Below are 14618 nucleotides of genomic sequence, written 5' to 3' on the forward strand. Positions count from 1 at the left end.
GCGCGGCGGGCGCGGAGCGGCGCGAGTACGCGGACACGCCTCCCGCGGCAGCCCGCGGAGTTGGGGAGATGGGTGGGTTGGCTGGTTTAATAATCTTTACTTCTCTCAGCCCTTCCTTTCCCATCCAAAGATAGCAGTAAAGTGGGGGAGCCCAAGTCTCACAAAACGCTGTCTCGTGAAAACAAGTGTCTGCTTGGGCTCCCTGAAACCTATTCCTCCAGAAGTCTCCTGAATGCAGGACATTTAGTGTCCGAGGATATGGGGCAAGAATGAAAGGAAGGCGCGTGATTGCTGTTGTCAAATTGTCAAAACTGGAAAAGACCAAGCTTCCTGGGACTGCCGCTTTCCTACTTTAAAGTGTCCTTTATCGTGGCTGTGTGACGTATGAAAATGAATTGAGAAAGAATATTTAATCTGGAAATTTCACACTGAAGTTGGACCTAGAAAGGCGAAGAAAAATAGAGCAAAGAATGATTGGGGAAAATGTAGACATAATTGCTTGGATTTTGTTACTACAAGATTCTACAAGAAACAAACGATGTCAAGGTTTAGAACTTTTAAAAATGAGCTTCCACATTCCCTTTTATTTTAAAAATCTCATTAGCAAAGAAGATCAAATTCTATCCAAAATTAGACACAGTGTGACATATTAAGCAACAATATTCCCTTAAACTTACATCTAAAATGGATGTAAGGCATCCAGTTTTTTGTTGTACTTGGCTATACTCCGAAGAACAAGTTAGAACACTTTTTGATCTTAACTTGATTGAAAAGAATATTTTCCAAAGCGTAATATTTTAAGGAAGAAATCATTTTTTTTATTATTTTTATTTTGTCAATATACAATGTAGTTGATTATGAAATCATTTTTTTCATTTGAAATTAAGATGAAGAACATGGTAAAATTCCTAATGGAAACATTCATATCACAAGGTGATTAAATGTAGTGTCACTGATAGTGAAAAGACACTGATTTTTGGAGAACTTAAAATATAGAATTCTCTTGAGGTGAAATAGTGCCAGCTGTTTTTTGTCCAGGCACTTACACTTAAGTCATAGACTACTAAAATAGCACATTGATTTTCCCTGCCTCCATTCTTTCCTATCTTCTTTCTAGCACATTGTTCTTGACTTACAATTTCCAGAACACCCCTCTTTATTGCTTAATAAAAATCAACAACTTTAATGGTTTACCAGTATCCCCAATATCAAATTCAAAATCCAGACTAGCTTTCCAGAACTATCATAATATTATCCTGGGTCTTGTATATTTACTTTAGAAAGTAAGGACAGGTAGAACAGTGATGCTTATATCCGAAAGGCTTGACATTTCACTATTAGAGAATCTTTTATTTGAATCTGTAAGAGTTCTCAGTCTTAATTAGGATGCAGCTAACAATTTAATGGCCCTCCAAAACAGGCCAGAGTCTAGCTGTCTTTGGGGAAGGTGAGAAATAGAGTGAGTGAGGGAGGTACCTAGAGAAGGGGTACTGAAAGGACAGGTCAAATGTCAAAAATATGCTGCCTTCTAGTTTTATCCAGGGCCCTTACAGACACCACCCAGTCCACCTGCTCCCAGCTACAATTCTGTCACCTCCATATGCTGTTGCTGACTCTTTGTGCTTGCCTATTAATTAGTTCCTGTTCTTTCTGTCCAGTACCTTCATGACTTTCAAAATCCAGCTGAGCCAGAACTTCTCGATTCCATCATTCTGCTGCTCCTGATCACATTCCTCCCACAGTTCCCAGATACAGGACAGGATGTCTGTATCATTTATTTTGGGAATTCCTTGTGCAGTAAATAACAGGACTGGCCCTGAAGGGTATGTTTGCATTACCAGCCAAATTGTTAAATTCTGAGTGATTAAAGAACATTTCTCAATATTCTTCTTGCACTCCTGAGACTTTCAGAACAGTGCTGATCCCACAAGGGATAATGGGTCCTTTTAAGCTAAATTTTCTGGTTTTTGTGTTCTTCAGAATAAACAAATTGATAAAATATTTGTTTCATGTTATTTCTATACGGCCTGCTATCCCCATGCTAAGGCAGCTGTAATTTAAAATCAGCATAAATTCAAGCTGATTACGTTAGGCAGTTTTAAATGGAAAAGCTTAAATTATAAGTGAAACATTATTCTCGGTTTAATTATTTTAGTTATTTTTTACTTTTCCAAACACATGCCTCAAAATTACAAAACAAAATTTTCTATAGAGTGGGCTAAGTAGTTTGGTTCTAGTTATGGTATTGTTTCTTCAATAATATTTATGTAATCAAAAATTGTACTTTGTACATCAAAATCTTAATAATTTAGAATCTGATTTAAAAGTGGTAGAGTTGGAGTTTCATCAAATTTTCATCCCTTTTAAGACAAAAAGGAACTGGGAGGTACAAAATAAGTAGAATTTCACGTTAAATAAACAGCAGCATTTTATATTTCCATGGGATTGCCCGAAGAAAAGAATTCTATACAAAATAAGTTTGGAAAACACCACAGACTATTATATCCTCTCCTCTTTCTCCACCCGCAACCCAGTCACAATGAATGCTAAAGACTTAAGAAGTCCTCAAAATTTATTTTTAGAAACCTGTTCTATAATTTATTTCAACAGGAAATCTTTTCTGCCCTTCAATATTCCTATTACCATTTCCAGGGACATCAATGGAATAATTTGCAATAAGATAAAAGAATGAAAGGAAAATGTAATAAAAGAGTAAACTCTTCAAAAATTTTCAGAGATTTCTTTACAAATCAGAAAACTGAACTATGAGGAAAGGTTAGTCTGATTTAGATTGTTTCCTTGATATATTCTCATAAGCTGTTATTAATCATTGAACTATTTCCGGTTTTAGTATTTCTGATTATTATATGTATTTAAAAGTAAGAAATTGCATGTTTAAAGTCTGTAATTCAAACTTATTGCTTATTCTTAGGGTTTTTCCACATTAGCAAAATTTTGAGGATTATTAGATTAGTTGCTTGTCCTCACAAGGAATCATTAAAATAGTACAGCCGTCTGCTATTTTGATTTCCCTTATTTTCCCAAGTACACACCAGAAGGAGAAGCAGGTGTTAGTATCACTAGAACTTTGTTTTGCAAATTATTTACACAATCCAGGTAAATTATCAGTTTACATACTTCCTAATTTTGTGCATGTCAAAGGCTTGTCAGTTTTATCACTCATTCTCAGATCATAATTTCTTCAATTTGATACACAATGTTAAATTTACCCTCTCCACAGTGAAACCTTGTGGCCAGTTTGTTTTCTTTTCAGTGGCTCAACTCTCTGGTGTTTCTGAGCAACAGGTAAGAATGGCTGTCTATTCTTCATCAATAATGAAGCAAAGCAAGGTTATGTAACAGAATAAGCTTTATTTGGTTTGTTTCATGAATTCACGAAACAACTCAAAGGAGGTTTTGAAATCCTCTTTACTGGACATGGTTCCACATGGGAAAGCCAAAATGTTTGTAATTCATCTGTGAAGTCTTAATACTCTACTTTGGGTCAATTCCTACCCCCTGCCCCTCCGTCCTTGTCCTAAAATGCTGCTTTTAAAGATCTTTGACATTTTGAATTATAAAAGCTTTTAAATCTTATCAAACGCTAGTTCTGTGCCCATGACAGTTGATATTAAAGACTTTTCTGCAGTACACAGCAAAACAGGACGATGTCATTATTGAGTTTCTCCTGGTGTTAACACTGTTCTGTTGTGTAATCAATTTACCAGTACATTTTTTTCTTTTTAAGATTATTTTCTAGCTCTTGTGTTATGTATATGATTACTTCTCTGTTGGAACCATTTAGAACTTTATAAAAAATGTATCAGTTCACTATGCATATATTTGGAATTATATATTTGCACGTAAATCCCCCTTCTGCATTTTACGAAGACAAGGAAAAGGAAAAAGGTTGATGACTAGATGAACCATGTATCTATCTAATACTGATGGATCTTGTAAAGCTTTAAATGGTACAGACTCATAACAGTTCTTTAAAACACAAACACACAATGTCTTTATTTAAAAAAGAATTGATTCTCCTGGTGTGTGCATGAACTTAAATAAATATAACCTACACTAGCCTCTCCCACCACATTTCCCTTCTCTAATCTCCCTTCTCCAGCTCCTTCATGCCCGTTTCAGAACAAACACAATCTGCATTCTGAACAGGATCATTTACAAGTTGAATGGAGTTATTTTGGGTGAGTCATTTGAAAGCACAGTACAAAACCTTTCCTCACTCACCAGAAAGGCATTTTAAAAATAAAGCCAAAGTGAAACAAAGTCTGGCAAGGTTGAGGGTGGACAAAATGGAGAGAGAGCAAACTTCTGCCACACTAAGACAGGATTCTGGTAAAACATTTTTGGGTATTTCTTTACTTTCAGCTCCACCAATTCCCATTACCAACTAGAAAGTACCAGATTGAGCAGGTAGGACATCAAAACAAGGACATTTCATTTCTTTTTTCTTTTTCACAGCTGGCCAGTAACGGGATCATGAACCCTTGACCTTGGTGTTACAACACCATGCTCTAACCAACCAAACTAACTAACCAGCCAACCCAAGGACAGCCCATTTCAACTAGCACTATAACAATGATCAGAGCCAATAGATCCACAATAGCTAAGCAATAGTTTTAAATCCTACTTTTTGTCTTTCTTTCATTCAGAAGCTATAAAATGTAAACATTTAATAATCCCTTTGTTTTGATTCAATTAATTTTGACAAACAATAATTACAGTTAATTATTAGAACATTGTATATAAATTCAATATACAATCCTTTAAAATTGGTTTTTATTTAATTTAATTTAATTAATTAATTAATTTATTTATTTTCCCCTTTTTGTCTTTTTTACTGACCGGCAACAGGATCGCAACCCTTGGTGTTGCGCCCGCACCTAATTTAATTTAATTAAATTAATTAATTAATTTATTTATTTGTTTTCCCCTTTTTGTCTTTTTTACTGACCGGCAACGGGATCGCAACCCTTGGTGTTGCGCCCGCACCGCGCTCAGCCAGTGAGCGGGAACCAGTCTCCACATGGGATCCGAACCCTCGGCGGGAGCGCCGCCGCTCTCCCAAGCGGCGCACTCTCCAGTGTGCCACCGGGCCGGCCTTAAAATTGTTTTTTAAATAAACAAAGTCCCATGAGAGTTAATCTAACAATATAATACTAACAGAAACAGAGCAATGGAGACAGAAAATAAAAAGCTTCTAATAAATTTTTAAAGTTGAATTATTGTCCTAAAAGTCTACACCATGGCTTAATGAATTTTGGATATTTAACATGCAGGTATTTAAGATTTATAAATCAGTGTAGTTAAATTATTAATCCATCTATAGAACATATTACTTACCCTGTATCCTGCAGAGAACTTTCTAGAAGAAATACAAGTGATTACTTTTCCACAGCCTGCTATAGATCAGGTGAGGCTCACATCTCATGAGTGAGAAGAAACCTGTAATCAACAAGGAGACATTCTTAAGCACGTAATGGTAACTTAAAACTTTTGTTATAAAATTTGATAGTCCCTAAAATCATCTCTAACACAGGTTAACCTAGCGCGTTATTATGAGCCAATTAATACATGCTGTAGGGGGTCCTACTATTAGAAGTGATGCCTGTTCACAAAGGGTCCATCTCTAAGCTGTGGGAGCAAGCCAAGCACTACTGATTTAATTATGTAAGTATTCTCCTTGAACTCCCTGCAAATTATCAGTTTCCACAAAGCAGGATGATCATTGTTGGTAAAGGGAATGAAAATTCTGTTTGAAAGTTGATCTGGCTATGGAAGTACTAGGGTCATAATAAACAAACCTATTTCCTGCTGTAGTTAAGAGCAAAGCAAAATACTCTGGTTTCCCACATTTGGGAGATTTTTATTTCCTTCTCTTTACTTTTATGGTTAAGTAGTTGTTTTTAAATTATAGGATACGAATTTATTCAGCCTTCAATACTTATCTTGCCCATCTAGGAATGATTTTTATCTCATTTAGTTGTATTTAAATGTAATCTACTTATAATCAAAAGTTAGGGGGACTTAATATCTCTTAATAGGGACCCCAAACTAAGAACTTCCCTGTAATTTTGTTTCAAAACAAACTGGAAAGTGAAACAAATACTTATTAAAATTTTTTTTGAGGGGGCCAAAAAGTTTATTATGGCTGATAAGTAGCATATTAGGGCTGGATTACATTAGTACTAATCAAACAACCTACAGTTGTGTTTATTAACAGACTGCTTAAATAAAAGTATCACAGGGTAAAGGTCAGCACACAGGTTGTTTTGCTTAATTTTTAAAGATCCCCTGAGCCCCTGTCTTTCCTTTTTTTTTTTTTTTTTAAATAAGTCAACCTAAGTTGGCACCTTAAAACCATTTAAATACTATAATTACAATAATTCTGGTAACCATTTTGGAGAAGTGCTACTAGAAGAGCAATTATTTCAGTGGAGCCAAGGAAATAACAATGTTAAAAACGGATGCTTTTGACTGAGCACTTGCTTTGAGCCAGACACTGTACTTAGGGCTGGATTTACACTGTCTCATTTAATGCAAAAACTCTTGAAGTTTATTTTCACTGAAACAGATAGGGAAACTGAGCTTCTGAGAAGTTAACACTGAACTTGCCCCAGGCCACATACTATTAATGTGGCAAAGCACAACCAGGACTCCCAGCCCAAAGCCTATGCTCTTAACTACCATGTGGGACTGTCTCACAGTACTCCAGGCCCACTGATAGAGAAACATTAGCAGTCACCCAGTCTCATCATACTGAGGGAATTCTTCATTTACAGCTGATGGGCAGAAGATCAGTGTGACCCTAAAGTGGATGGAATCCTAGGGAGGGTATTGCCTACTACAACTTCCTTATCATACAGGGGAGGAAAACAGCTCAGAAACTTTAAGGAGCCTGCCTAAGGTCAGCCTACTAGTTAGTGACAGAATTAGTTAGGGACAAGAATCCATACCATCAGTTCAATGTGCTTCTCTCTCTACCAGACAACACTTTTATCAAGAAGCTTTAGGCAGCAGTGACAGGAATTTTAACACTTCAACTTGAACATATTTGTGTAAATAATACACATTTGTCATACATATTTTAGAGAAATGTGATATAACCAAAGACATTGCAGGTAAAATGAATACATTTCAAAGCATTAATCAACAAATAAAAAATGATATTATAAATCAAAATCATTTATACTAAGCACATACTCTTAGAATATTTGTGACAATCACTCAAAAGGTTTTTCAGAAACCTGAAGAATGTGTCTGTCTGTGATCAGGAGAGTTCTGATTAAATGCAGTGCATCTCCCATTTTTCCTTGATAAATTAAAAGAAATTAGAAACCTAGTACATCCATTTTGCATGGATCCAAATCTAGCTTATGAATAGATAGGGTACCAGCGTGAACTTAGTTCTGCTCCCTGGACGTAGCTCACTTATCTTTTCATTTATTCATTCAACAGATGTTTATTGATCACTCACACTATGGCAGATCCTATAAAGCCTCTGTGTTACAGTAATGACCCAAACAGGCTTATCTTGCAATTCCATCCTTCAGTGGAGGCCTATCTGGGTAATCCTCTCATTGCTCCTCTTTCTTTTCATTCTTTCTCCTTTTTTTCTTCATTGCCTTTTTCTTATTTTGCTTTTCCTCTTCCTTATACAAAAGAACTATTCCTTTTTCTGTCACCACAAATTTATGCTACAACCTTCACTGTATATCTCATATAGTAGAAGAAAAAAGCTACATGAGTAAAAATGTTCACTCTGTCTTATTTACATGGAAAAAAAAATCATAAGAGGTTTAGTTACATTGTGATATAGCTGCTCTATAAATTATTTTATAGCCATTAGAAAAAAAATTTTGAAGACGGTCTAGTAATATGATATGTCAAGTTTTCAATATTGCTTGAAAGTTTTAATTCTATTGTATTCTTCCCAGGCCCCTGACCGTGCTAGTTCAATCATATTTGCTGATGGACCACCTATCTCTAGAGTTAGAAACAAAGGGGAAAACCATGTTCTGCCAGACCTCATATAGCCATTTTGAGGACTGTAGGGGTGAGCAGTGGCATGGTATCGTGGGTGAGGGAGGAGTATAGTAACTCTGATCTAGTCTATCATGCTGGCACCCATAGTGGAGATGCAGATAAGTTTACCACAGATTTTCCACATGGTACTACAATACCATAAGCTTCTATTCATAAGTTGGTTCTTTGATCATTTTCCACTTCATACATCCATGCAACTGCCAGGATTGAACCTATGAACATAAGATTTCACCTATGCACTATTTAAAACTAACCTGAAGAGAAAAAATATTCAAGAAGTTTTTCTTTTCTTTTTTTCCTTTTTGTCTCTTTTACTGACCGGTAACGGGATCGCAACCCTCGGTGTCGCGTCCGCACTGCGCTCAGCCAGTGAGCGGGAACCGGTCTCCACATGGGATCCGAACCCTCAGCAGGAGCGCCACCGCGCTCCCAAGCGGCGCACTCTCCAGTGCGCCACCGGCCGGCCCTTCAAGAAGTTTTTCTAAAGGATAAAAATTCAACTACTACTTTGACAGGATTGGGTATTTGGGATTAATTTGTTTGGGAGTAAAGAAAACAAGATGGAAGAAAGGAAATGGTACATTACTGGACATATAAGATATGAGGTGCTTATAAGACATACAAATTGAGATGTAACCCCAATGGATATGGAGATAAATCCATTCAGTTGTCAGAAACTAACAAAAGTTTCTGTTTTTACATTCATTCTATTCCCCCTCCATCTCTGGGAAAGATTACATTAGACCTGTCCCTATTCCTGCCAAATGATTAGATATGCCTTGATATATGTAAAATGCTGTTTAAAATATCTTTAAAATGTTACCATGAATCTAAACATTCCAGTAGAGGAAATGTATTTGTAAGATAAATCATCTCTAAGGTTATAGTCAGAACAATGTTTCTTTTGTATGAACCAGGCATCTCAACAGCCCTTCAAACACTGGTAAAAGCAAAGATAGAAAAATTGCCTTTACCTTATCAGATCCCAAATGCTCAGAAAATGGAAAAATAAAGATTTTAGTATCCAGTTCTTTTACCAGCATGTAATATTAAAAATTCCTCAGTAAAGTTGATATTTCAAGCCCAATGTTTGTAGCCCTACCTACCCATATTTCCGGAGAGGACTCAAGATTGGGGACAGAGTTTCTGCAAACCTGAGTATGTTTATTCAGCTTGTGTTTGAGTCCTCCTAAGACAACATCCTATTCCCCACTAGAGACAAAAGCTCAAGACCGAAACACTCATGGCTCAGCCACATTCTTGTACTCAGAGGACTTTCCAAGGGGAACCATGCTCATGATCATAAAATGAGGATTTTTGCTTCTCAACTTAAAATGTGGCCTTCCAAGCAAGCCTCAACTCCCAGATGTATAGAACTTGAAGTTCTAAGATTTCACCTATGAACTATTTAAAACTCTAACTTTAAGAGAAACAATATTCAGAAAGTTTTCCTAAAGGATAAAAATTCAGCTACTATTGTTGACTATTTAATATAAGTCATTATATGAACATTTCAATATATTAATATTTACCTATGATTTAGTGCAGACCAGCAAAGAGCTGGGTGCCTTGACAGTATCAAATGAATTCCGAAAATATGGTTTTTACACAATTACTCTGATTCATGCAAAGACACCCACATGTATCAATTCTTAACATGAACAAAGACATGAAACGTGAATGCACTATCTCTGATAAAGAATCTTCTCTAACAAGGTCCAGGGTTCGATCCCTGTACTGGCCAGACACACACACACACACACACACACACAAAACCCAAAATAAACAAACACAGAAAAACAAAAAAGAATCTTCCCAAACATTGTTAGTATTTCACCGTGTATTCTCTTTAGGAGGGCCTCAGGAGAAATTTCTTTTTTTACAATGTTTGTCCCAAAAGCAATCGAAATTACCAGGACATTTTTTTTTTTTTTTTAAGGGCCTCAGGAGAAATTTCTTTTTTTACAATGTTTGTCCCAAAAGCAATCGAAATTACCAGGACATTTTTTTTTTTTTAATCTCATGGGCACTGGGAATTGGATAACTGACAAAGTTTCTGTTTTTATATTGGCTGCTAGAAAAACTGAGAGCCAAATATGTGGCTTACCCGTGGTAGATGAGTAGGTCATGATGGTACGCATCTTAAACCTTATTTATAGCTCTATTGTGTCCCCACCCTTGTTTTGTCATTTTTCTTTTTCTTAAAATAATATTTTTTTTTATTTTTGATATTTCTTTTCTGCAACATTACAAGGAATAGCTAAATAAAACATATGGGGAAATTATGAAAAATTATGTTTATTATCCAAATATGTACATTCATAGAGGAATAATGGGAGGGAAATGAACAAAGATGTTCTGTTAAAGTGACAACATTATGGGTAGCTTTTTTCTTTTCCAAAATTTTTAAAAAACTTTATTTACAATTTAGAGGGAAGAATTACTTGAACTTTGAAAGCTCTAGCTACTTATTCCAGAAATAGAATGAGTGTGTGGAAGTATGTACATGATCCCACACAATGGATTTCAGTTTGATTATATTAAGCCAAGCAGAGAACTGTCATTTAGGTTGGAACAGTAGGTAAGAGCCAGTTTCAAAGGTCTTGGTGCACTATTCTAAGCAATTGTGTTATTGCCAGTGGGAAGTTGGAAGCAGCTTCAGTTTTTAACTAAGTTCTTTATTGAAAGACAACTAGCAAATGTATAGTTGAAAGAGTAGGTCATGGAAAGTCCTCAGGCAAAGGGACCAGTTAGAGAACTTATTAGTATTGGGAGGGGGTGGTTGATAAAGACTCAGAGTAGTGGAGGTAGGGGCTACAGTCAGAATTGACAGACTAGAAACGGGTGAGAAGGAAGAAGTGGAATGATATCCATGGTTTGTTTTCTGCTTTAGGTGAATGGGTAGGTATGGGTATCATTCAACATGATAGAAAATATACAAAGATGGGGCATTTGGGATTAATTTGTTTGGCAGTAAGGAGAACAAGATGGAAGAAAGGAAATGAGAGCATTACTGGACATATAAGATATGAGGTGCTTATAAGACATACAAATGGAGATGTAACCTCAAGCATTCATCAATACAGCTCAGAGCTTGAACTCAGGATAAAAGTTTGGCTTAAATATTTTGTGTGTGTGTGTGCATGTGTGTGTGTGTGTGTGTGTGTGCGTGCACGCGCGTGTGTGTGTGTGTTTTGAGTTACTAATACCAGACAGCCATCTTTCTATATGATCCTGGTCAGCCCTCTTCCTATTTCTCAAGTAAGTTATTCCAAGCCTACTAAGGTGATAGTCATCAATGACCTCTAAGATGCCAAATTCAGCTGACAACGTTTCAGCTCTCGTTTTATAGGTATCCTTATAAAATTTGGTGGAATTGACTGCTTTTGTTTCTTTCTTGATCTTACATTTTTTATTCTCTTACTTCTCAGTCTCCTTCACTGGCTTTTATTCTTCTACCAGCTTTATTGTGTTCCTGAGAGTTCCTCTCTCTTAAGTTCACACACTCTCCCTGGGTGAGGAGAGAGAGGTAGGAGGTAAGCAAGGGAGAGAAGAACTATATCATGTTGGGTCTTTAGGTCCCTGAAGAACTTGAGTTTTTACTCTGAGAGCAGGGGTTACTTGGGATGTTTAGCAAAGGGATGCCATGATCTAACTTATGTTTTAAGGGACTGACTGGCTGTGTGTAAAATAGTCTAATTGGGATAGAGACACAATATGGAGAAAAATCAAGAGGCTTACAAAGTTACCAGAGCTATGGAAATGGTGAGAACTGGTGGAGATTACAGATATTTTTAAGATAAAACCAATAGCATTTGCTTATGGATTGGAGGTGGTGTGTAAAAGAAAGGTAGGAGTCAAAAATTACTCTTTTTTATTTTTATTTTTTACCTGAGCAACTAGGAGACTGGAGGAAGAAGACAGAGATGGAGAAGACTTCCAGTGGAGCAGTTTGAGGGAAACAAGTTTGTTGAATGTGTTAAGTTTGAGTAGGCTGTTAGACATCCAAGTGGAGATACTGAATAGGCACTTGAATATGAGTCTAGAGTTCATGAGAAAAAGTTGACTGGAATATATATAAGCATATAGATGGTATCTAAAGCTGAAAACCATTTGGAACCGTTGGGGGGAGCTGGTGAAGAATAAATGTCTGAGGACAGTTTATTGGGGTACTCACATTTTAGACAATAAATGCAAAGGTTTCAGCAAAAGAGACTGAGAGAAATCAACTCATGAGAGAGGAAGAGAACCAAGAGAAAGTGGTGTCTGGAAGGCAACTGAGAAAAGGTTTTAAAGAGGAGGAAATGATCAACTCTACCAACTTCCTGAGAAGTTGATTAAGAGGAACACTGAGCATTGACCTCTGGATTTGGCAATATAGATGTTATTGCTGACCTTGACAATAATTGTGGTGGAATGATGAAGAATGAAGCCTTGATTAGGGTGGCAATCTGTGGGCTGGTTCCTTTAGAAGAAAGAAACAGGAAATAGCAGGAGTATTCAAACTATAACAATTAGGGGGCTAACATAGAACAAAAGAGCAGGAAAGCCATTATAAAATATATGGCCATTCAAAAATCACAAATGTCTGTGCCTGACTAAGGCTGGAGAAAAGCCAAGTTCTAAAGTTTTACCCCTTCTGAGTTTATTACCAACTGATTTTGATGTTAGACCTTAACAATAACTATCATTTCTTGGTAACACAGTAATGAGAGATAAGGTAGAAATGGTAAATGTGCATGTGCACACACACACAAAGGTACTTCAAAAAGTCTGCTTTTGGAGTACGAGAGAGAGAGAGAGAGAGAGAGAGATTGAGGAGAGATTGAGAGAGAGAGAGAGTGTGTGTGTGTGTGTGTGTGTGTGTGTGTGTGTGTGTGTGTGTGTCAAAGGGAAGGTTGAAGATAGGAAATAGCTAAAAATATGTATTGGCTAAAGACAAGAACAAGTGAGAGAGAAAAGGCTAAATATACAAGGAAAAGGTTAGGTATTTGAAGGGATAAGATCTTGAGAAGAAGAGGAAAATTAATCTTTGATGGTCATTTCTTTCTTAGGTAGGAAGGAGATACAAATGCACCAGTGCAGTTAAATTTTCAGGGAGAGATCACTGAAAGGAGTTCACACCTGATGTGCCATATGTATGCTGAGGATCAGGCCAGATCATCTGCTGAAGTGATGGGGCCTGAGCCATTTGGAGAATTGAAGAGAGTAAAGATCTGGAATAGCTGTTATTAAATATGGAAACAAAACTACAAAGGAGTAGTAAAATATAACTGTTTATGCAACAGTTATATAACTCGAAGTACCTTATAAATATGAACCTATTTATTCATGGTAACCTATCTATGAGATATGTTCAATTTATTATTCCCTTTTTTGCAGATAAGGAAAATGAGGCACAAGGTAGTCACACTGTTTTCCCAGGGGCACCCAGCTAGTACATGGAGGAGCAAAAAACTGAGCTCCATGCTCTTAGCGACTTCACAATGCTGCCTCCTTACTGTCGAGCATTCTTGAGGGCCCACTGGCAATGACAGGACTTTATTCAGCAAGTTTAGATACAGAGATGATGAATTTCAAAAGGCTAATTTTTAGATTCATCCAGGATGAGTGTTCAGAGGTTGAGTGTGTCGAGGGATTAATTGTTGAGATAAACCGTAGAATGCAGACTAGATGGAAGAGGGAGGGGAGGAGGAAAGGAAACCGGCTTGCAGAAGGGCTCAGAAACTTGATTTTGTGCTATTTTCCTAAGGTTTTAGATTCTTTATGAAGTCAATGAGCTAGTCTGACAGAAGGAAGGAAGAGGGATAGGTGAAAGGAGCAGGAACTTAGATTAAGATGGCACGATTTTGAAGTGTAATTATGGGAGGCGAGGAGTTGCTGGGGGTGACTAGGTAGCACTGGGGAGTAGAATGCTGAGGTTAAAAAGGAGTTAAAGGCCTGTGCAGCAGAAGAGGTCACGAAATTATGAGTCTAGGGTATTGGGTGGAGCATCCCTATAAATACTGAAGTCATGTATGATTCACTCAGGATGAGACAGGAAATGGGGTGGAGAAAAGGGTTGTGGAGACCAGTGGGTTGCAATATGAGTCAATGAGGGAATGAAAGATGGAGTGAGGAGACCAGACTGACATAATGAGCAGCCTCCAGACAGTAGTCATATAGGCCGAACTTTCTCGTAGACACCTGCTTTGTTGAGTGCAGTAGAGAAGCCAAAAGTGCCATGTCACCAAGGTGCCTAAACTGGCAGCATTCCTGAAGAGCTTTTTAAAAGGTTGAACTTTTGAAATGATGAAAGCTTAAACTACCTTAGAGGTCCAACACATTAGCAAAGCAAATATTAACACAGATTAGTTTAGCCCATTTAAAACCATTATCGCTTAAGTACAAATAGGGCCCTGAAGATATGAAATATTTTAAAAGGGGTGACAGTGGAAAGAGGAAGGGAACATAGGAAATTGAGGTGGAATTTACCCTTGGGTAATATATACTGACAAGAAGGAAGAAAAAACTGTGCACATGGAGAGCTACCTAACATGTCCCCTGGGAATAAT

The sequence above is a fragment of the Galeopterus variegatus genome, unplaced genomic scaffold (assembly GCF_000696425.1).
Source record: "Galeopterus variegatus unplaced genomic scaffold, G_variegatus-3.0.2 Scaffold2620, whole genome shotgun sequence".
In the NCBI taxonomy this organism is placed as follows: domain Eukaryota; kingdom Metazoa; phylum Chordata; class Mammalia; order Dermoptera; family Cynocephalidae; genus Galeopterus; species Galeopterus variegatus.